At 32.0% G+C, this 23,277-nt stretch overlaps 2 protein-coding genes across 5 annotated transcripts in view; both read left to right on the top strand.

The window, feature by feature from the left end:
- The window catches only part of LOC149486596 (uncharacterized), a 275,063-nt gene that overhangs the window by 90,786 nt on the left and 161,000 nt on the right, over nucleotides 1–23,277 (top strand). The window lies entirely within an intron of this gene.
- Nucleotides 20,506–23,277, top strand: part of IRSp53 (Insulin receptor substrate 53 kDa) — a 132,355-nt gene continuing 129,583 nt past the window's right edge. For 3 of the 4 annotated variants that reach the window (XM_089698260.1, XM_089698261.1, XM_089698258.1), the window contains exon 1: nucleotides 20,506–20,871. The gene's annotated coding sequence lies outside the window, so the exon portion shown is untranslated. The remainder of the gene's footprint in view (nucleotides 20,872–23,277) is intronic. The other variant, XM_089698262.1, reaches the window with a different exon arrangement.

The following is a 23,277-nucleotide window of genomic DNA, read 5'->3' as shown; positions in this document are numbered from 1 at the left end:
AACAAATTGTACCACAAGGCAGATAAATAAGCAAATATTCTGTTTTAATTTGTTTTCCGGTACAGAATTTTATTATGATAATGAGCGAGGGTAGCGGTCATTAGCACTGTTGACAGTTTACACTCTGTTTGCTTTATTCATATTAATTTCAACTCAATATAGGTCTTATTACAATTAAACTCGACCTTTTGATAGTTAAGTGTGAATCAAGTTTAGTCAGAATGACTACCAACACTAAAAGCTCCCATTATAAACATAATAAAATAAATAAACTAGGAAATTGATTAACTTTACACTTATGTACAAAACATTGCGTAATACCTACATATTACTTTTTTATATTTTCTATTTCCTTTTTTGGGCTCTCAATGCAGTGTCGCGCTTTATACAAACTATAAATTAGTTTTTTCCTTGATTCAGGGTTTTATCATTACTAGTAGATACTATATAAGGTAGGCACTCCGCACTACATAGTATGTACATACTTATGACAAAACTAACGAGATGAATTATTTTGATTATAATCCATACTAATATTATAAATGCGAAAGTTACTCTGTCTGTCTGTCTGTTACTCAATCACGCCTAAACTACTGAACTAATTTGCGTGAAATTTGGAATGGAGATATTTTGATACCCGAGAAAGGACATAGGCTACCTTTTATTGCGAAATATGTACCACGGGCGAAGCCGGGGCGGATCTCTAGTAGATAATATTTTCTGTCTTCTTAACAACTCAAATAAAAGTCCTTCTGTTCCTGTTTAAAAAAAAATTCAGGGTGAAAATAGGATAAAAAATTGTATGAAAAGCGCGATAAATCGAAGTTTAGTCGTTTTAGTTTTCGTTTAATATGCAAAAATAATTATAAAATTTTATATTTGCACGTGGAATTAAAATTTCATGCCTAATCAAGGCTTTGGAATTTGTTAAAGTACAATTTACCAGGTCGTAAATATTATACCTATGACATTTATGATAAAGTTACGCACAAAGTAAATTTCCTTTGAATTATAATATATTTCACTTATATAAAATGTTCGATACCGTGTCCGTTTGCATATGAACATTTTAGAAGCAAATAAAACATCATATTTCGTGTTTCAAATTATAGTTTCCATTTCTTCTCTATTTAAATACGTGACTATAGTCTATGAACGTTTATAATACTTTTTCATATGTATACTTAGTAATCTTAGGTAGATACCTAATACCAACCTAATACCTATACATTACAACCTTAGGTAATCATTGAACTGATCTCAGCTTAGAAAAATTTTGATTGTTATCCTTAGTACCTATAACTTACCCAAAGATAAAAGAAAACAAACTGCGAAGTCGAATACTTAATAAAAAATAATTGTGCGCAGTGAACGAAGCTGATTAGAAAATTATGTTAGCCGTTAACCGGAATGTGCAACTCATATTATAAAGCATGTGATAATTTTTTAACGCTCTACGTAAGTATCCGTAACTAATTGTTGCTAATTTCTTTTTTATAGCCATAGATAATCTAGAATCTAGACAGGATATGTAGCTATCTAAGTCCACTATTGCTTTGAAAAAGGGTTACCTATAATGGAGATGAAATTTACTATTGATTGTATTTTTTGTTATTAAGATTCCTTAAGCAGGAACTTTTAATTTGTATACTAGTTCTGTCGTACGATTTTATCTGCTCACACATAGTTTGGCATAGCTCATCGGTGATAATACTATTTATGACTTTTATTTCCATACTTACCGAAGTATATGTTGGTATGTGGATATTTTATTTAATAGGAATACATATGTAAGTTTTCCATGCATTTAAATAGTTCACGATATAGGACACCGACAATTTAAATAATTAATACTTAATTGTTTAATTTAATAATTGTTGTTGATAATTTTACAACAATTTGTTTATAGGTAAAATTGCGTTCATTAATGTTCAAGGTCCAAGTCAAATATCCTTTTAGCATAAGGATTTACAGAACATCAGTCAAATAGTCCTATTATGATAGCTAAATAATTAGAAAAAAAAAGTTGATAATTGATAAACTAAGATTAAAACAAAATATCTACAAATATAAACATCACAGGAAAACGCATTATCGGTTGTTGTTTCACTTAGCAGTTACTAGTTGGTCTCTCATTTAGTAAAGAAGCTAACGTTAACAGGGTATCGAATTAATACAAGCGGAAGACCCTCATTAGTGCCCATCTCTCGAATGATTCTCACGTATATTTCAGATCTAGTAATGGATGCGAGGAAATAAACACACTGTGGTAAACAACCTTTTGTAGGAAGGGACAAATTATACGATATATAATTTATAAATAGAGCAAGTCCAGTAAAGGTTTTAAACTGTGGCAATGTGATATTAAATTCAGAAAAGTTTACAGATGATCAAGTGTTTTAAAAAACATGAAAGAACACATGGCTATCATATCGTAGGATTTATATTTTTATTCAATCCTTCATTCAACGAAGCAACAGGTTTATTCACATACCTTTCACAATATATTGCGCCTACTTATAAATACATAGCAAAGAGAAATTCTTGGTATTCTTTCAAATGTAGTTTAGTTTGATCCTAGTGATTCATCTTTCCGAATCAAATTAAAAACTTAAAACTCATAATTTTTGCTTTCGCGTCGAGTAATAAAACACCAATATTGAAGAATCATAAGCTACAATAGTTTCTGTTTCTTTTACAGTTTCTGTTTCCCTGACACGAAACAGGCGGTTTCAGACAGCACCATTGTAATTAATATCCGAACCGGCGCTCCATAACCGTTCTGCGTTTAATGGTTTCAACATATTTTATGGTAACAGTTTATTTTATCATTTGGATGCATCCTGTATGATGATATGATACACAATTTTGTTCGAAGTTTCTTTATGATTAAGTATTTTTTTCCCTAATATCTGATTATTTTTATATGTAATATACGTACCTAGGTAATATTCATAAAATTAATATTGTTTATTCAGTCTTTGGAAAGGAGTATGATATATAAAGAAAAAAAAATGCACACTGTTGATTTTAGCAAAATGGTTTGAACGCAAGTAAAACGCAAGCGCACAGAAAAGCGCTGTCAAAGTTACAAGTTGAAATTAATTATGATTATTGTACTCTCCACATAACATCGATGGTATGCAATAATAGCTTTAATTTCCAGTTAAATTATATAACAAAAATAAAAATATAAAGAGGCATGCTAAGCAATTCGCACATGAATAAAAGGAATTCAAACAAACGCGAGTTCCAATAAATCTTTACCTTTCTGCGAAAATTGATTACCTCCAACGAATGGGTAAAAATAGAAGTAATATTCACCCGCGTTTAATATATCATCTTCGAGAATTCATACATTCGATATCGAGTATCGAAGAACTAACGTAGGATCGTCTCCAAAAGCCTTACAAAATTAATGAAGTTATATACGTACACGCGTCAAATATCACTTTCTAGTAAAACATTGAAAAGTTTTATTTAACAATCGATTTCATAGGCACGAGTTATTACAAAAAGTGGTTATATTAAATATTTTAAACTTTGTCCGGATCGAGGCTAATCTAATTGAAGTTCTGTGAAATGAATGCAAAGTCTTTCATTTGAGCAAAGTTAGCTTTAGGTATTAAGAAATTTATCGCGGTTGAGGGAGGACTGGAAGTTGGGATCTTAATGAAGGTATGGGATGTCATTACAAGATAGTGCCGTGCCGGGTTGATACCCAGATGGCAAATTATTATCTGAATCGCTATCCAATAGCGGTTACATGTCACAAACATCTGTACAGACTACAAACACTACAGAGCATAGTACATATGTATGATTGGACTATCCTAATTTATCTGTATCAAACGTTGATAGATCTGTTAATCTGTGGAGATGACTGTTTAATTATTGTACAGTTAAGTCCTGATTGCATCGACTAGCACGGCTATCGGTTACAAACATGTATGATTATTATAGTTACCTAAGTGTCTTGTTTGGTTTCGTTTATATGCATTTAAAACCCTGAAATAAAAAAGGATGTAGTTGTTATATATTTATTTTCATCTCATTGATAGGAATTTTAAAAATTATTTTCCTATTCAATCATAAACACTCCGTAATCCGTATCATACAACTTATTTTTATTCGAGAATTTAGAATTTACTTAGAATTTATTACATGGAGACTGATCTGATATTTAATAACAATAATAGGTAGTAAATTACATCTAGGTCGTAAATTGTAGTTAATTAGATCAAAGCTTATCTACAGATAGGTATATTGATAATATATCAAGACTCTTGGAAACTATATAAGTGTATATTTCCATAATTTAAAAAACTTCATCTCATATACCTACCTAGTGAATCTAGAAGATTATTGATCATTTTATATTTTAAATTATTTCATCATATCAAACTACATATATGAGAAGTCCCATGTCCCCAAGTGGGGTAAGGGGCAGATGCATTATACATCTGTTTCACTGATCGATTTTCTTTAGGGATAAGTAGGTGATCAGCCTTCTGTGTCCTACCAGACCGAGACATTTTTTTTTTCTTCGTCTCCACCGGGAATCGAACCCAGGACACCTCGGTGCTACGCTCACGCGTCAACCACTGTACCAAGGAGGCGGTCATATCAATGTATATCAAACTATATCAAAATAATAAGATGATAAAGTCAGTCTAGAAACTTTTACTATGAAACTTTTTGCATTTATAATTTTATTATGGAAATTTTTATCTTGATATTGATTTACATAATTGCTAATTAAAAAAAAAAAGTTGTATTTATGTTTGAATGTTAAATTTATGATATTTGTACAAAAATTAAATAAAAATATTTACGTTATGAGGGTAGCCAGACAAGTTAGAAAATTACTACGTATCTATTTATAAATTTTGTAGAAATGTAGTATAATAATAAATGTTAAATTATTATAATTAGTTCTGCGATCGATAATATTATTATGTCTGTACGAATGTAATGTTTCGATTCTCATAGAATGGAACAGCAAACAATTTTAACTTTGAAGACACAAAGGAATGTTCTAGATTGTTGTAGTGCTTTTCGTCCCTTGGGAATAATGTCCAATTTCATGTTAGTGAGTGGAACCTCACTACTAGTGAGCCTTTGTAAAGTTTACTCTCCGACAAACAGATTTCTTATTATACCAAGAGAAGGCATCTTAATGAGGTACTCTTAACGTCTTATTAAACTAATTAGAATGAATGAATGTTTATTAAAATAACTGAACTACGTTTATTTTTATGAATATTTGTTTACCAGACTAGTTATATAAAACTTGCTCTATAGACTACAAGCCCGCATAGGACAAAAATATGGGTCAAATGAACCAGCAGGGGACATATCTAGAACGATAGCAGAGCAAAAAATAATAAGATTCATCACTATGCCGTCACTTGTAAGCTGTCCAACTGAGTGCAGATGAGAATTGAAAAGTACAGGTAGACTCGGTAAATTTTGGTCATATATTTTTGTACGGCATTCTTAACCATCGATAGATCCATTAAAAATAATAAGAAACCGCTCAGTGCCGTACAAAAATGGTGGTCCACCAAGTCGGAATTTTTATTTAATTTCCGAGAGTTACCGGGGGTAAATTTGGTCATTTGACCATGTACGGCATCTGTGTCATACTATTGCTATACTGCTTTTAATCCATTATTCCGCAACGCCGTACAAAAATCATGGGGACAGGGGGAAAAAATCGAGAGTTGTAATCCCCTCTCTTTCCCCACTCCAGGGGGTCATTTGACACAACACGAAATAAATTTATTTTTAAAGTATTTTATACATAGATAATATTTTTTCATGTGCCGTACATTTTCGTTGGTTCAAAGGGGAAAAATCTGAAAATGAAAAAAATCCATATAACGAAATGTTTGCTTTATATTTTTATAATAAAATATAAATATACATTAATATTAAGAAGCTCGAGGTGGTTAATAATCACCTTGGAAAGTCGGAGTCAGGTGGAATGGACTCCGTTAAATTGATGAACTAATAAAAAAGCTATGAACGAAAAGATGTGAATTATATGCAATCAGTCCATGAATACAGGTAAAGTCACAAGCAAATGCTAGTAATATATACATATTCAAAATGTACAAGTAAAGCGCTTTCAAATGATACCAAACACTGCATATTTATCTTAACTTTATTTTTTTACTCTGTATGTTTTGTCCGCTAGAGGGCGCCACATTAGATTTTGTGAAACCCCATATAGCCTTTAGCTAGCTGGTCGCTGGTTATCCAGTGAACAATTCAGACGCTTCTAATGATATGTCATTTGTCGAATTCTGATAAGTAGTTTAGAAGTTACGAGGGAATAGATGAACATACATACATGACCTGTAAACAACCATAACCCTCCTTTTGCTTTGCCGTAGTTGGGTAAGAATATGTTAATGCCGTACTGTATCAAATGGCCATAAAGCACCCTTAAAATTGTAGCTTTCGTCGCTTTCATCAGCCTAAAAGATGTGGTCTGCACAAAAATGTACGGCATCGTTTTTTCCTAATTTATCTATGTTAATACTATTTAAAACAACGGGTAAAGTGTAGAAAACTATTATATTTCATTAATCTACGATGTTTAAACTTTAACAAAATTTCTGGTTTTGCATTTCTCTATAACTTTTTTTAGAACGGTTTCTTTTGAACGGCAATACTATACAACAATTGAATTTTACAATATCATGTTAAAAAAAAAGTTCCCGTACAGGGTCAAATGACCTTACAGCTCTTTATATCAAGAATTCGATGAAATTAAGATGATTATTGGTATACATTTAAAAGAACAATTATTTTTTGACGGCATTGCTTTTAATAGTACTTTTGAGTGCTAGATAATGTTTTGGAACCGAAGCCGTACTTAGTCAAATGACCCCCTGGAGTGGGGAAAGAGAGGGGATTGCAACTCTCGATTTTTTCCCCTTGTCCCCATGATTTTTGTACGGCGTTGCGGAATAATGGATTAAGAGCAGTATAGCAATAGTATGACACAGATGCCGTACATGGTCAAATGACCAAATTTACCCCCGGTAACTCTCGGAAATTAAATAAAAATTCCGACTTGGTGGACCACCATTTTTGTACGGCACTGAGCGGTTTCTTATTATTTTTAATGGATCTATCGATGGTTAAGAATGCCGTACAAAAATATATGACCAAAATTTACCGAGTCTACCTGTACTTTTCAATTCTCATCTGCACTCAGTTGGACAGCTTACAAGTGACGGCATAGTGATGAATCTTATTATTTTTTGCTCTGCTATCGTTCTAGATATGTCCCATGGTGGTTCATTTGACCCATATTTTTGTCCTATGCGGGCTTGTAGTCTACTATTCAAACGAGTACCTACTGAACATCATATCCATTTATTATAACTAACGAAAACTAACTAGGTAAGTTATGTTTAGAGTAAAGCCTTTACTGGAACTATTTTATTCCTTTTTTTTATAAGCTAATTATATTACTTTTTATCCCATGACAACACAAATGAGCCTTTAGAAATAAACGAATCTTAAATATAATTGCATTATAACTTTTAAAACATTATCTTATAGATCTATATGAATACAAAGAAGCAATCTTCATCTCATCATAAAATTTTATAGTCAAACTACATTATAATATGTTTGAATAAAAATACAATACAGCAAGAAGCTTCATATAACACGAAAGTTCGTTATATTATTACGCTGTCATACAATAAAATAACTCCACCTGTATTCAAGAATATAAATAATGAGAAAAGTAAGACGCAGAAGTTGCGAATGTTTAGAAGTTATTTAATTTTGTTAACTTCAAAACTTGTGTTGTGAAATTCTCGTACAGATATTCCCCTGATGCTTATCCATTTGGATTGAAAGAATTCTAATATAAATAGAGCTTTGAAATTTGGAGTTGAAAGGTGATAGATGTTACATGTTCGATATTACTTTATCTGCCAGGCAGTTGTTTGAAAGTTTGAAATAGTTGATAATAAAATGTCTATAAAATCTCTATATATTGTAAAAATGTTTTTAGTGAAATGTCGTCGTTTCATTATTGCTCTGAATTTTAGAATTAAGATCATTCAGTAAGCTTAAAATAAGGCTTAAAATGATAGTGAAAAAATTAAAAAGAATAATATTTTTGGTTGTTAAAAGTAGTTAATATAAAAAGGTATACTTACAACGTCTTGAATCACATTTCCAATGGAGATTAGATAATAAACATAACCTTGGTCTTCAGAACTTATCTTTAGGGAATCAATCGATCAATGAAATAGTGTCTTGTGAATTGCATATCTCACAAAGTTACGAGACATGTTTTATATACCTACCCCCTAAAAACAATGCATTTATTTATTTTTATGGTAAGCTTTTCACATATAATACAAATTTTTGCTCGCGAGTCGCTTATATTTGCATAGAAAAATTGAATGTTTACAATATCTAGACAATGGCATGTCTGAAAACTGGGGAAGTGCGGATTTTACAACAGGTTTACATAAATCCTGAAGTGTTATATAATATATATATATATATATATATATATATATATATATATATATATGAATAGAAGTACGTTTGTATGTTGCTGATCAAGATGTGATTACATTAAAAGTAATTAGATCGTGTGTTTTACACAAAAAGTAATTAAGTACTTAAAACGCGTCTAGAAAATGTCTCAAGATTTAACAGCTCGAGTGATAAAAGGATACAATTGGTTTTATAAAGGCTCGTAGTGAGACACTTTGCGATGCCTAAGGCTCTTGTACAGATTAATTGAAATGGAAAAATCCTATTAAGTTCAAGGTTTGCAGTCCTTAAATTATTAAGACTTGATTTTCTGCTTTGTCGTTTCTTAGCTACCGCTGTAAATTTTCTAATTTTCGCTTGGTAGGGCGTAATCGAATTAGCCAGTTTCAGACAACATTAGATTATATTTCAAATAATTACTTATTTCTTAATTATTATTTTGTGATAAGTATCTATCATGTCTTAAAAATATTCTTCAATACAGAAAGAAACGAAGTTTTAGCGTTTTTTCTCATATTTTTATTATATTAACTGTCTGATCGTCAGTTAGAAATCTTAGAATGTGCCTAAGTTGACCGCAACAGGTGTATATTATAGAATCAGGCCATAATATAATTTTCATAATTTAGGATATGCCACTTGGAAGCAAAGCAACACATCATTTTATAGATTTTCCGTATAAAACGTAGCTTTCTTTACTAAATTGAAAAAAATCACAGAGGGATAGATTTGAAAATTAAAGAAAGGATCACGGAAACTTTCAGAAAGTTTAAAACCTCGTAAGTTTAAACTTTAAATGTAAATTCTGATTTATTGCACAGTACAAATGGCCACATTCAACCATACAAAGGGTATGTAAAGGCAACTGGCAGAGTTGAACGAGCGCCTTAATTAAGTTTTATTGAGGAAATAAAAGTGACATAACACGCGCGTAAAATTATATTATGTATGAGAAATAGTAAGTCATTGCCCTCGTAAAGAGTCTGTCTTCATGTATTTATGCCGCCCTTACGAATTATTGCTGAGAATATTTTCTTATCGATCGGGGAACGAAAAAAGGCGAACGTGAAAATAACAATTGCATGAAAGGGGATGTTCCCCTAAATAGACATCTTCCGGAGAATTTGTCCGCTGCAGCTGAATAAAAGAATACAAAACCAATTTTTTGTACTTTTGGGATTAGAAAAGCTACAAGGTATGTATTATCTATACATATAATAAAATCGTAGGAAAGTCAAAACTGTACATTGAATATTTTTTTAAAAGAATACATAATCCATGATCTATAATCGATATAGAAGCCAAAAATATAGTTTTTAGAATTTTTGTCTGTTTGTCTGTTTGTCTGTTTGTCTGTTTGTCTGTTTGTCTGTTTGTCTGTATGTTTGACCGGGCTAATCTCGAAAAGTACTGCATAGATTTACTTCAAATTTTGCATGAATATTCCTAAGAGGTCGGGTGAGGATAGTTTAAACATATTATCATGATATCACCTTCGGGGGAGGAGCTGTGAGCCTTTATTTTTCTTACATATTCCGTGTACTACGACAGCGTACAATCTAAAGACTCATGTTTAAATGTTGGTTTCGAGTAAGCCATGCTATTATCTAGCTTAACAAAATAAAAACTATGTCATTTACGTAATTTGGGCAGAGAAACAGTTAAATGAATCTTAGCAGTATAAAGACAAATTTGAAACAGCGCCATCTATGAAGTGTTAGAAAAATCAAACACACGTTAACTATTGGAAATTAATAATCAAATGACGCATATATAAATGTTGTTTGACAATATCTAGATTGACACTATAAAAATTATGCCATTTAAGTAACTTGGGAAGAGAAACATAGTTTAAAGAATGTAAGTTGTATAATGTTAATTTTGTAACAGCGCCATCTATGAGATTTCGTAAAAATCAAATCAATTTAGATGTTAACACTACTGAATACACAGTTGGAAATTAATAATTTAAATAAAATTATGTTATTTATTTAACTCTTTAGCCCATATCTTCCCTTCCCTATAAGGTATATTTCGTGTAAACAATAAATATACTACATTTTTTTAAAGTGAGGGTAGATGTTTATTATTTTAAGTAAAACTAGACACCATTATCTACAGTTAATCTAATATTGATTGCGTTCATTAGTTACAATTTTAAAAATCTTCGTATTTTATAAATTTACTAGCTTACCGCCCGCGGGTTCGTCCGCTTTGTCTAAAACCTAATAAATTATATACTAAAACCTTCCTCTTGAATCAGTCTATCTATTAAAAAAACCGCATCAAAATCCGTTGCGAAGTTTTAAGGATTTAAGCATACAAAGGGACATAGGGACAGAGAAAGCGACTTTTTTTATACTATGTAGTGATATTTATAAAGCAATTGAATGCCATAAAACCAAAAATATCAAATGCAATCTTCGTGTTTTGTGAATTTTCACCATCATGCGTTCCCACAAAAAGTAAGTTGTTTATTATAGGTATTTATTTTTTATAATGATAGCAATTCATGTTTTTTGTTTTTTATATTACACTTTTAGAATGAAATAATAAAATGATGAATTCTTTTATTATTTCGAGGTGCATTGGGAACAGTAGTTTTTGATAAAATTTTATTTGTAAGTAGCTTTTTTTATAGATTTACAGTTAACTTTTGATTTTGTTATTTACAGATTCAATGCTCATAAAATTATATCGCCTTTGGAAGACGATTTCTGCTGATATTTTTACAACACCACTTGAAAATTGATGATTTGATGGTAAAGATAGTAGCAGCGAGGATTAAGTGGAAATTAGTAATCATCCGCTTCGTCAATTTTTGACTGAAGTTAATGTCCAACGTCCAATGGTTCAATCATTGGAAGTATCTCGGGAAATTTTGGAGGATATTTTTCAGGAAGGAGAGGAGGGGCAGCCAACCACATATCAAACGACTACGTTTTAGTACCGAAAAAAATGTTATTCCAAATGAAACGTAAATTTTGCACTCACAACTGTACAAGTAATGTTTTTATTTTGACTTTGCGGTTATCTGATTATAATATTTATCGTTATGGCTATCGAGGTACCGACCGTACTGGGATCAGAGTACATGATATAGTTCATCATCCAGGATTGCTAAGAGCATTTTAACACTGAAAAAGATGTTTTCTTTGAATCGTAGTTGCTTCATTTATTTATTTTTAATCATTTTACATAATATGTTTTATATTTTATAAATATAATATCATTTTCATTATTTAAGTAGATAAAATAAATTATGTAACGGTTTTATAAGAAAACACAGTATATTTATTAGGCGACGGTGATTTCTTCCAGGCAAAAGATATTCATCGGCTCAATAAAATTGAATAGTATGTTGTTAGTTATTCTATAGATTCACAATTGTAATGAGCATTTCCGCAAGCAAGTTGTATCGTAGTTTAGATATATCATAGTTTTGACATATTAAAGTTCCAACAAAACCCTCAAATTTTTGAGCAGGGTTGAGCAAGATAATTTGAAAAATGTGCCGTGTTAAGTATTATAGAAAAGGTTAGTTCGTTGGTAATTATTATTTCTTCTTCATTTACATGTTGTTAGTAAAAATAAACTTTGACTAACAGTCAAAGTATATTTTAACTAATACTACTTAATATCTATTATACCTACTTATGTTCAGTATTTATCTGTATTATTCATCATCATCAGCCCATATACGTTCCCACTGCTGGGACACGGGCCTCCTATGAGGGTACAGGCCATAATCCACCACGCTGGCCAAGTGCGTGTTGGCGGATGACACATGTCATCGAACTTTTTAATTCTTCGACATGTCGGTTTCCTCACGATGTTTTCCTTCACCGTTCGAGCAGTGGTGATGTTACAACATGCGCAGATAAATTGAAAAATCAATTTATTTCCTGCGCGCTCGCCTGGTCTCGAACCCGGGACTTATCGATTCGAAGTCCGAGGTCTCACCACTGAGCCACCACTGCTTATCTGTATTATTATTGCTTGGTAATTAATATATTTTCATGTCGTATACCTAATTATAAACATAAGTTTGATGTGTAATTAGCTGGATTTATTTTTACACACTCACAGACTTATATTTTATGTTAAAAGAGTGTTAATAGTGTAAATCATGATATTTTTTCACAATTAATAATAATCCTTTTTTCTAATGGTGTTGGCATTAAATTAAACCGCGCTGTCGTTTCGTTCACAAAAAGTGATGTTATGAGGAGCATATTCGGTCCTCATATCATAAAAAATCTGTACGAAAACAATAAACACGTGTGAGGTCCTCACGGCAGATCGGGGCGGTCTGACGCGAAGTGGGGACAGCGTTGTCACTGTATCGCTCTTGCCACGCTGTTCAACAGACTTATTCGATAGTTCAGTTTTGTGTTAAGACCGCTGTGACAACCAACCCGTGAGACAACCAAACCCGGTCTCCCCTACTATCCCGTGAGACCGAAACCTTCACTGAGAGGGTATGACGTCTCACAGCTGATCGCAAACGGCATATTGTACTATCCCGTGAGACCGAAACCCTCACTGAGAGGGAATTATGTCTCACTACTGATCACGACAGTCATATTTTATCTCGAGAATCTGAAACTTTACTCAATATGAAGACCGTTTGACAAATGATAGGGTGCATCATAATATTATTCGATCTCTTGAAGATGAACATGAGTATAAGCAATGACTAGAGTAGGGACGCGAATATTACAATTATATGAGACAAGAACGATTAATAAGTTTGTTTAATGAAAGATTAAGAATTGAAACTATTCGGTCTCTGGAAACGGACGAATAGCGAGAGGCCCGTCTTACTGCAGACAGATTTCGTCATAGTCTTAATGACTTGAGGTAAACAATCTACGAATTCGGTGGTGTGGTCTGACAAATATAAAAGTGGGTTTGCTTATAACCTCACAATTGATTACAGATCATCTTCTGTAAAGGCGTAGTATGTTCTTTTTGTAATGCTTTAAAGTGTAGTAAGGAGTCGGCTTTCATTTGAAGATACACCGGAAACTTTGAAATCACTACTTTTAGAGGAACATACTGTGCAATGTAAACTGTTATTAGACAATATTCGCTCTTATAGTAGCGCGTTTCAAATGATCCTTTGGTGCTCAATAATTATCAGAAGGTCCGTTCATGCTTACTTTTAAGATACAAGGTCAAGTTTACCATTTGATAGGATCCCTTTTGCCTGTAGGCCAACCTAAGTTTGTTTAAATACCTATATTTTGTATTCGACTACAACGAATAGTGAAATACTAGAAATCAATATTTCTCAAATTTAAAACTGAACTCATTTCACAATTTTAGAACAGGTTAATTCGACTGTATGCAGTTTTAAATCGACATTAGAAGCTTTTCCTCAAGATGGTGATATCGGCACTCAGGAACTCCCTGGACGTGTTATAACGCCCAGGCCACAGTATTACAAATTTTTCCTAAAATAGAGCAACGAATGTATTTTCGCATAGCAACGGAGGGGAACTCGCGGGGGGTCAAGTGACGCGTCACGCGGGCCACTTACCACAAACATGCTTAGTTTGTGGTACCGAGCGCGAAAGAAAGTCATCGTGTTTTTAGTAAAGTTACTATGTTAACTAACGTAATTTAATACTTAAGTACATATTCTATAATGGTGTGCTCAAACTGTTAATCTACATTTAATTTAGATTATTATATTTTGATACTAAGTAATGTAGAATTTAAATCACATTCATTCATGTTTTCTTCAGATTTTAAGATTTTCTTATCAGAGTGTTCAATTTTATATAAGTAGTTAAATTTTATAAGAGACAATAATTAAGAACATTCAAAAATAAAGTGTCACGTATTTTTTTTAAACGACGAATGACGAAAAACGACCTAATCGCGGACGAAGTCGCGGGCAACAGCTAGTGATACATAAGGGGACAGTAATTATAATTAAATTAAATATGATCTGATAACAATATACACATATTGTGCTTTACTTACAGAATACGTCTAAAAATTAACAATTGATACCATTTTATACAGCTACAGAATTGATAAATATTATGCATAAATTAAATAATTTAAGAGAGATTTATTTATGTTTTGTAAATTTGAATAGATCTGACTTAATTTCTTAATTTTATGTTAATAGCGATCATCACATTAAATCTGTCTTCACCATCTTTATTTGGCAAAAACATAGCAAAATTTTCCAATAGAATTAAATTAATCATAATCTAAATGAAAGCGTTTTATTCAAAAGGCTACAAATAGATTATAAAGGTTAACAAATAATTGACTTTTCGTTATAAAAACAGTATCAATTCAAAGCCTGACTCTTATACTTTTTTGGGATATTATTACATCATCACAAGCTATACAATATATTCGAAAATCTTGAAGAAAAACAAAATCCTTCAAGGATAATGAATGTTATTTTGCTATAAACTGTATCCAGATAGATTGGTTTGGTTTGAGCTAACATGGTTTATAGATTGCGGTCTCTATTTCCTCTCAAACAGGGACGTTTCCTTTCGTTCACTGCGAAGTTTCAACGTCAATTCCTTGATATTTTGTTACTGCTAACTGAATAGACTGGGAGTAATACATTTTTAGAGATGTCTATCTAGCGGATCGTATGGAGAATAAATAATATGTAGGTAGGTACTGTATTGTGTAGATATTATCTACTAGTTAGTTTAGTACTCGTGCGAAATCTTCGAGACTTTGTGCAGACGAAGAGTCTTGTTCTTTTTTAAAGCAACTCCTTTGAATTTGGTTTTATAGTGGGTATTCAGAAGATTTCGTTGATAAGCGATTTTGTCTGCGCTCAATATTTTGTTTTTTTTTTATTCATTAAGTTATTTTATTCAGTTTTAATGTATGAAGTGAGTATCCAGCTGAAAAAAAAGACTTTTTAAACGGATTTTTTAGAATCTTTTGGCGATTGAAATTCAATCTCATATAAAATCACATTGAACAGAGTCAGATTTATATATCTACGAGGAATTTAAATTAATTTGGTATCGTAGAATACAATGTACTCGTATGAGCGTTAATAACAATATAGATTACAATGTGTAATTTGTACCGCTTAATTACCTGAGCAGATAATAACTACAAAATACAAATTTATAATTAAAAGGTACAATTGCGTTAATTAAAGTCAATTATTGTGGTCTTGTACAAATAATGCCGGGTCCAGACTGGTGAAACGTAACATGCAATGTAACATTCTGCCTTTCATTGCATGTTCGCTGCTGGTGTGGACGCATAGCGCGCTCATAACGCGCATTCACTACGAACCTCCCGTATTCGTGTTCCTTGCCCCTTTGTGTTCGTCGAAAAACCGACAAATTTCGGATCGCTCCGCGCGCGGCTTGTAATGCTCGTAGCATGCGCGTGTAATGCACAATTCGCGCGCGCAAGACGTCCAAACTATGAGAAATTGTTACAAAGTGTGTTACCTTTCATGATACATTGCAGCAATGTGGACGGTGAATTCTTTCATTGCATGTTACATTGCATGTTACGTTTCACCAGTCTGGACCCGGCATAAGATTGAGCGCGTGTGGTAAATAGTTATTATGCAGCTTTTACAATACATTTCTATATCGTTTATTCTCTATATAGCTATGGATTAAATTGTGTTGTTAAAATATAATAATAAGTGATGAATAAACTTTGTTACAATGTAGATAAACAAAAAATAATTTTATATTGGGGTGAAATTGGATAACAAATTCTTCGTATGTTGACGCCCTTAATAAATTGATACCTATGTGAACTTACATAATCTATATAATCGCAAAAACCTTGAGCAAGAGCCCGAGGATATTTGAATTTTTGGTCTTTGAATCCAGTATATTTCATGTAAATACGTAAAACTTGTTATGTCAAATGTCAAAAGTTGTGTTATAAATATTTGTATTCAAGTGATTCAAGCGAGTTTTAAAGTTCAAATACATAATTAATATCCTATGAGAATACATGGGTATTGGGTATTATATATTTGATCTGAAGCAGACCTTGTTCCTGACACCATGTTAGGCGTAGTATTCGATTCGCATGAACAATTTTAATTAAGTCTGAAACGTCAATGACCTATTGTATCGATGTACATTGTACATTGTACGTATACAAAAAATATAAAGCTCTTACTTCATATCCATTCAATCTTTAAAAAAATGTATTTGCATAGAAACCAATAACACTGAAAAACTAAAAACGGGATCAAGACCTTTGCACGGACTTTGCGTATAACGAAAATAAAATAAGAATAATATATAAAATTTTGTTTGTGTCGCATTGTAAAATTGAATGTAAGTTTATTTTTGGGATTCACTGTGACAATATTTATTAATTTTCTTAGAACGATACAAGTGTATATGTATGGATTTGTTTTTTATTCTTGTAGAGTCCTGGAGCTATTTTATAATCAATGAGTCGGATATATGATTTGGCTTTGTATCAAATACAGTCTTATTAAACTGTCACCAATGTTTTCCTGGCGTGCGAACTACTGACAACATAAAAAATAACCGGGTCGTAAAAACGAGCTGTATTTGTGTTGCTCTTCATATTCTAACGGTGCATTTACACCAAACGAGCGAATGCTCATTTCTAACCCCACTATGTCAAATTCCTTTAGTGTAGGCGTAGAGCATTCTTTCGTTGCTCTTAGTGCGTTCGAAAAGATTATGTGCAATGTGCTAATACTGAATACGAGTTTTAGTTTACACTAATGACTAAAAGAACACGAAACGATGCGCTCGCTCTAGCTCTAGCTCTTTGTTTGTTTGATGTAAATGCACCGTAAGATTATTCCAGTCTAGCCAGAAGAAAATTGATATATGTACATATTGTATTAAACGGATATTTGATTTTATTAGTTTGTTGTTTTTCCACCTTTGTGTTGAGTGAAGATTGTTATCATTGTTTATTTATAAAAAGCAAAGGGAAGGAGAAATACATGTGTTTAAACCAGGAGATAAAAAGACAACAGTTTAGGAATAAAATTTGGTGTTACTCTCTCAAAAATGTACACACTATCTTTAATATGTATAGTGAAGTACACTGTATATTAAAATCGTAATCCTATACCTAGACTACATGACGCTATTTGTTAACCCAACTTACGTAGTGTGTTATTGAATCCAGGAGAATTCTGAGCTTTCAAAGTACTCTAGTAGACATTACCGTCCGTCATCTAGAGGTAGCTCGTCGCGAAACTGAAACCTCTCGGAGGACAGATATGCCTTAAAAGTTTGTGGACGAGCGTTTTAATGCGGCGTTTATTTAATGGATGGAAGTCATTTAGTTAGTTTGGTTTTATTTCAGGAGTGAACATAATGAAGTACGATTTTATTATGGTGGTCATTTTGTTGTATTAAATGCTTATATTTTTTCATAGTTTTGTAGTTATTTATTCATTATCGTAGGTAAGAAAAATGAAGCTACAGTACCTAGTTACTTAGTAGGTAGTATAAAAATAGCATGTTGTTTATTGCAATCATAATAACATAACTTTTTTATCGATATCGAGACGATGTAAATTGTGTTAAAAGCTGCACATTTGCAGTATACTATAATTAATCTCATGGTATCCAAAACCGAACATCAGCAACATAAAATAAAAGAGATAAGTTTATTCAATGTGCTGTTAGACTAATCGTTTATCTATTCAGCACGTCTATATCAAACAAACGTCCATAAATACTGCATTGCTGTTAGATTTACGCTACGTTGATACAAATTGAAATTTAACAATAGACCTAATAAGTCGTAATAGAATAATGAACCACAAACTAATTAAGTTTTGTGTTAATGATCGTTATATTATTGTTACAGAATAATATTGATATAATACGTTATGGACGTTATGGTCTATAAGTTTTCAACTTTTTCAAAAATTAAAAAGAAAAAATGCTAACAGTAGTGTTTTAAGAAGGTTAAACGTTATCATAATTTAATTTTCTAAATGGATTTTAAGAGCTTTAAAAAGCTGTACAAAAGAAAAGAAAAAAATTCCTTTTGGCAATTTGGTCGTAGATACAAAAAATAATACATAGAGACAGCTATGCATTAAAATATCCATAAGGAATTGTTAGTTTAGAGTTAGAATTAATATTGTAGGTATAATTGTTTCTTTTTGTGGACTTATGTACCTATTACTTACATCCTGCATAAGCGTACTCAACCGACATGAAGAGAGGTCAAGCAGAGGGTAAGAACATGTATAGTGCTTTGAATTTAAGCCTCAAACGCTTTAGCTTTTAAGACGTCTTACTACGCAAGGTTACGTTTATTTTTAAAAACGTATTTCCTATTTTGAGTAATCTAATTTATCATTAAAATGTTTTATGTAGGTACTCTGCTTAAAATATAAATTTTAATCTACATATATTATTTTTCACATTATAACATTTTACATTTCTATAATAATCTATATACCTAATAAATACGCAAAACATAATGCTTATGTGTGAAAACATGTGCATTATATTTGGATTTAGAATCATAACAAGTGTCGAACCAGACTTGTAAACATGCTTAAGCTTTGATAAAAGATTTATTTAATCTTCGAACAGTAAGCCAATTAAGCCGGGTTACAACGTATTGTTAATTAAAACAATCTAGGTATTTTGTTGTAAATAGTAAAGAAATAACGAAGCACTATTCATCGCTTTGTAATATTTTCTTATTAGGTCACGAGACAATACGATCGGGTTTAAATACACTTGGTGGCTTCTCGGCATTGAAACAATAGTTGCATGAAGGTCTAAAAATAGTCATTCTAACAATACCGTCGCACATTTTCATAGAAGAATATGAATGGTTTTAAAAATATTTTTCTTTTTTAAATAAAGTTGTACGCTAGAGATAAAATCAAGATAAAATGAACATATTTTAACGTATTTTATATAAAAGTAACATAAATGTAAAATTATGTATGTATTTTATAAAAAGGTTTAGGAGCGACATCAAATTTAAAAGCATTCGCCTGCGTGTATGCTTACTACGCGCGTATGTGCTTAATGACGCTTTTATTGTTTTCGTAGTGTGCAAAAATGCCTTATTTTATTTGCGTGTGCATTCTGACCCAGTTCGAAGACGTCGTGGGATCGCAGGAAGGGTTTACGGTTTTCAATATTTGTAACTCCCCGGGAACCTCCATATATCGTAAGCGAATAGTTTCAAGTTTTATCCCAAGTTATCTTGAGTGTTATAAAGTAGACAAAACGCATGACCTACTTTAACGTGAAGAGCTTATCGATAAGTACGTTATGTAATACTTTATAGCCTCTAGAGGACGTAATCTAGTTCGAGTGACTGGTATCCAATTTGTGCATGTTGTTGTGGGGCTTCGACCGCAGCCGTGGTAATTGACACCGGCACCGGAGCCGCGGTTTTAATAAACATTATAAACGACAACAGCTCCAAGCAAAAACGCTACTCGAAATTACACCACGTCGCATCGCCGAATATCCAATCTACTGAATGTTTTATTATCATTGTTCCGACTAGAGTGAGTCCAATAAAAATAACATAATTCACCGTCCCGATAGAGCGGTCTTATAGGTTTAGTTTAGAAAGTTGGCATCTTGTGCATAGCGGTTATTTCGAGTTCCCTACATAGGCTACTGGACGGTACTTGCACAAAAAGAAGGCTCTATTTAACGAGCGGCGATTCGGAAAAAAGTGCTTTGAGCCGCAGCGCCAAGAGCCGGATTACTGTGGCTAGACTGAAAAACAAATTTACTACGATTTACGTACCGTAAACTCGTTAGTCGATGTGAACGAGGCGAGTTCGTGAATTAAGCGTGATTGACTTTGCTTCTTGTCGGCATAAACAGAGGGTCGAGTTTGTGTTGAAACGTAATTCGTAGAGACGTTAGTTGCGTAGAGTCGCAGCGAGAGAGAGGCGAGCTTATACGCAGGCTATAGAGAGGGTTCGCAGGTTCGTTCGAAAGAAGTGTCGTTATCACAGTCGCTGTTCGGCGGTCGGGCGGCGTGCTAGTTGTATGAGGGGTGCTTGAGTTCACTGCGCGGGCGGACTTCGTCTGAACTTTTTCGTACTTTGCGCTCTGAAACGGGACGCTTACCATTCTCGACTCTCTTGACTTATTGCGAATTCTTTGTAGAAAGTGAAACTGAACGATTGAGTCGTGATAACAGAATTGTGTAAGGATTTCATGTGATGATAAACCGAGTGACTGAGTGGAACGGTTTCATTTGAAAGTGAAAAAACTTTTTGGACTTGTTTCGATATCAGCTCAGTTTTGTATTTAAAACTGTGGCGTGATTATTGGAGCAGTGTCATAGTTTCCATAAACGGTAAGCGGATTTCATAATTTTTATTACAACTATATCGTCACGGAAAATTAAGTTTTAGTTAAGGACGTATAAAAAAGATTGCGGAGAGCACGCTGATGAATGCAAATTGCTTTTAGTAAGCTATATATTTTCGCAAGCAGCAGGGTCGGGGGAGCCACTTGAAGTATTCATGAGGAAAATAATAAAAAATGGAATATCATTGGGTCAGTGTTTTCCGGCTTGCAATAAAATTATTTTTATACTTAAAGCATTTATAATTCTACTTTTCAGTGCAGTGTTTATGTAAGCAGTGGAGATCCTTACAAAATATTATACCGCTTTCAAAACCGGTAAACAATGATGCTTAAAAGCGCTTTTGAAAGAAGTTTATATGAATGAAAAAAAAAGACATTGGGTTTTTTATAGTTTATAGGCAAGCCTTTGACCACAATCTCGTCTGATGCTCTCGCTTAGATATAGTATTGGATGGTACGCGCTTCTATGAAATATTTTAATGTTACAAGATTTACGAGATATCTGTTTAAACAATCAAAGATGTTACGTTCCGCTGCAGTAGCAATATCTTCTCACTAACCAGCCTCTACATATATTTTAATTAGTTTACTAGAACATAAATAATACTGTGCAATGCTTTCAAGAAGCCTGTTCTTACATAATTATTATATACCGCTACAAAAAAGACAATTGCAGCTTTAGCTTCCTAAAATATCACCGCGTGGTTAAAAAGCTTTTTCTATTTACGTATTTTTTTATCACTTATATTATGTAATTGCTTCTGATGTTCGGGTCTTGTAAAATGAAAAATTGTGTACAATAAAGAATATATAACTATTAGTATAACTATGTAATAGAAAGAAAAATAAAAGTAGTACCATTTCATAATATTAGTAAATAGAAAGACAAAAATGAATATTTTATTATAGAAATAGATAATGAAAACTGAATGTATTCAAACGTTTCACTTAGGCAATAGATCTAATTAAACATTCCTAGGCATGCAGTTACTACATAGTTTGTTGAAATTATTTATTACATTTCAAAATGTCTGCTTGTTATATCTGTTAATTTGGGGTTTCTTACGTAAAATATTTTAGATTGCAACTGAGCAAATATTACAGCAATATTTCATAGTATGTACATACTAAATTACATTAAATATCTTGCAAGTAATTCAATTATACAAGAAACACATAAAGATAATAGAAAGTAGGTATAATAAAGCTTTTATTTTTTAATACATTGCAGCCATAAAGTTCGTTATTAACTTATTAATTAATGCATACAGAAGTATTATGAATTTCTTACTTTGGTATGCAATTTTCAACTCTCTATGTTTATATTTTTGAATTTATTTAACATGAATTATAATTATTGTATTTACATTTTTTTCGAAACCTTAACTTAACATTAATGAAGGAATAAAAAACAATATTTTGCTTCGATTTCTTATAGGTACTTAATTACATTTTTTTTATTAATTTAACGATTTGAGAATATTCACATTTTGGGATAAGTACCTACCTGTTTTTCACTTTGAGTAACAGTACAGAAGAAGAATATTCTTTTAAGAATAGGGAAAGTGGAAATGGACAAAATACCCATAATATGTACCTAGTAGAAACCAACGTCTTTTTAAAATACCCTAATAAGTTTGAAAATTAAAGGCTTCAATTAATAATTAACTTCTAAATATCACCAGTTGGAAAGTGAACAAAGTTACGGTCAGCGGATATAAGCCAGCGGGAAATAAAATATTTTATTTTTCACGAGGTGTTTTTGCCGTGTGAAGGTGTTCATTCGAAAACCAACGGGTAACCGCCAATTTAACGAATAAAAATATGTAAACCTTTTCACAAAAATTCAGCGAAATAAGAAACATATTATAAAAGTTTTGAGCAAAGTAGAGCAAATTTACAGGTATCGTAGAAAAATTATAATCATAAATTAAAAATTAATAGTGAGAGAAAAAATGTTAAAAATTATATTCGTATCAAAGCTCCTTATATAAAAGTCGAACATATGACATGCAACAATGCAGTCATATTTATAGGATTATAATTATTCCACCTAAGACAAGATGGTAAGGAGTTAAGAATCTTTACTCTCATTAGAAATACGCATCTATTCCTTAAATTTAATATCATCAAGGCCATAAATTCGACATGGCTTGTTTTTGGCTAATTATTCAAAATTATCATTGCAAATTTGAGCGTTCTGCATCAATAGCGCTGCCTTAAACTTACCACAATAAAGGGTCGCTATAAAATATGTAAATTGAATAAAAGTACATTTTTCGCCGTACTTTTAAAAAATACAGATGGCACAAGAATAACATTCGGAGTCATAAGATTGTAATAGATTTTTTTATATAGAATTCTTTCAATCTATTTCTTTGTTATTTATATT

The sequence above is a fragment of the Colias philodice genome, chromosome 8, assembly GCF_061535455.1.
Source record: "Colias philodice isolate Cphi_HAF_F1 chromosome 8, ilColPhil1 Martin Lab GWU primary, whole genome shotgun sequence".
Taxonomy (NCBI): Eukaryota; Metazoa; Arthropoda; class Insecta; order Lepidoptera; family Pieridae; genus Colias; species Colias philodice.
The sequence above is the reverse complement of the archived record's forward strand: the minus strand, read 5'-3'. Positions and strand labels throughout refer to the sequence as shown.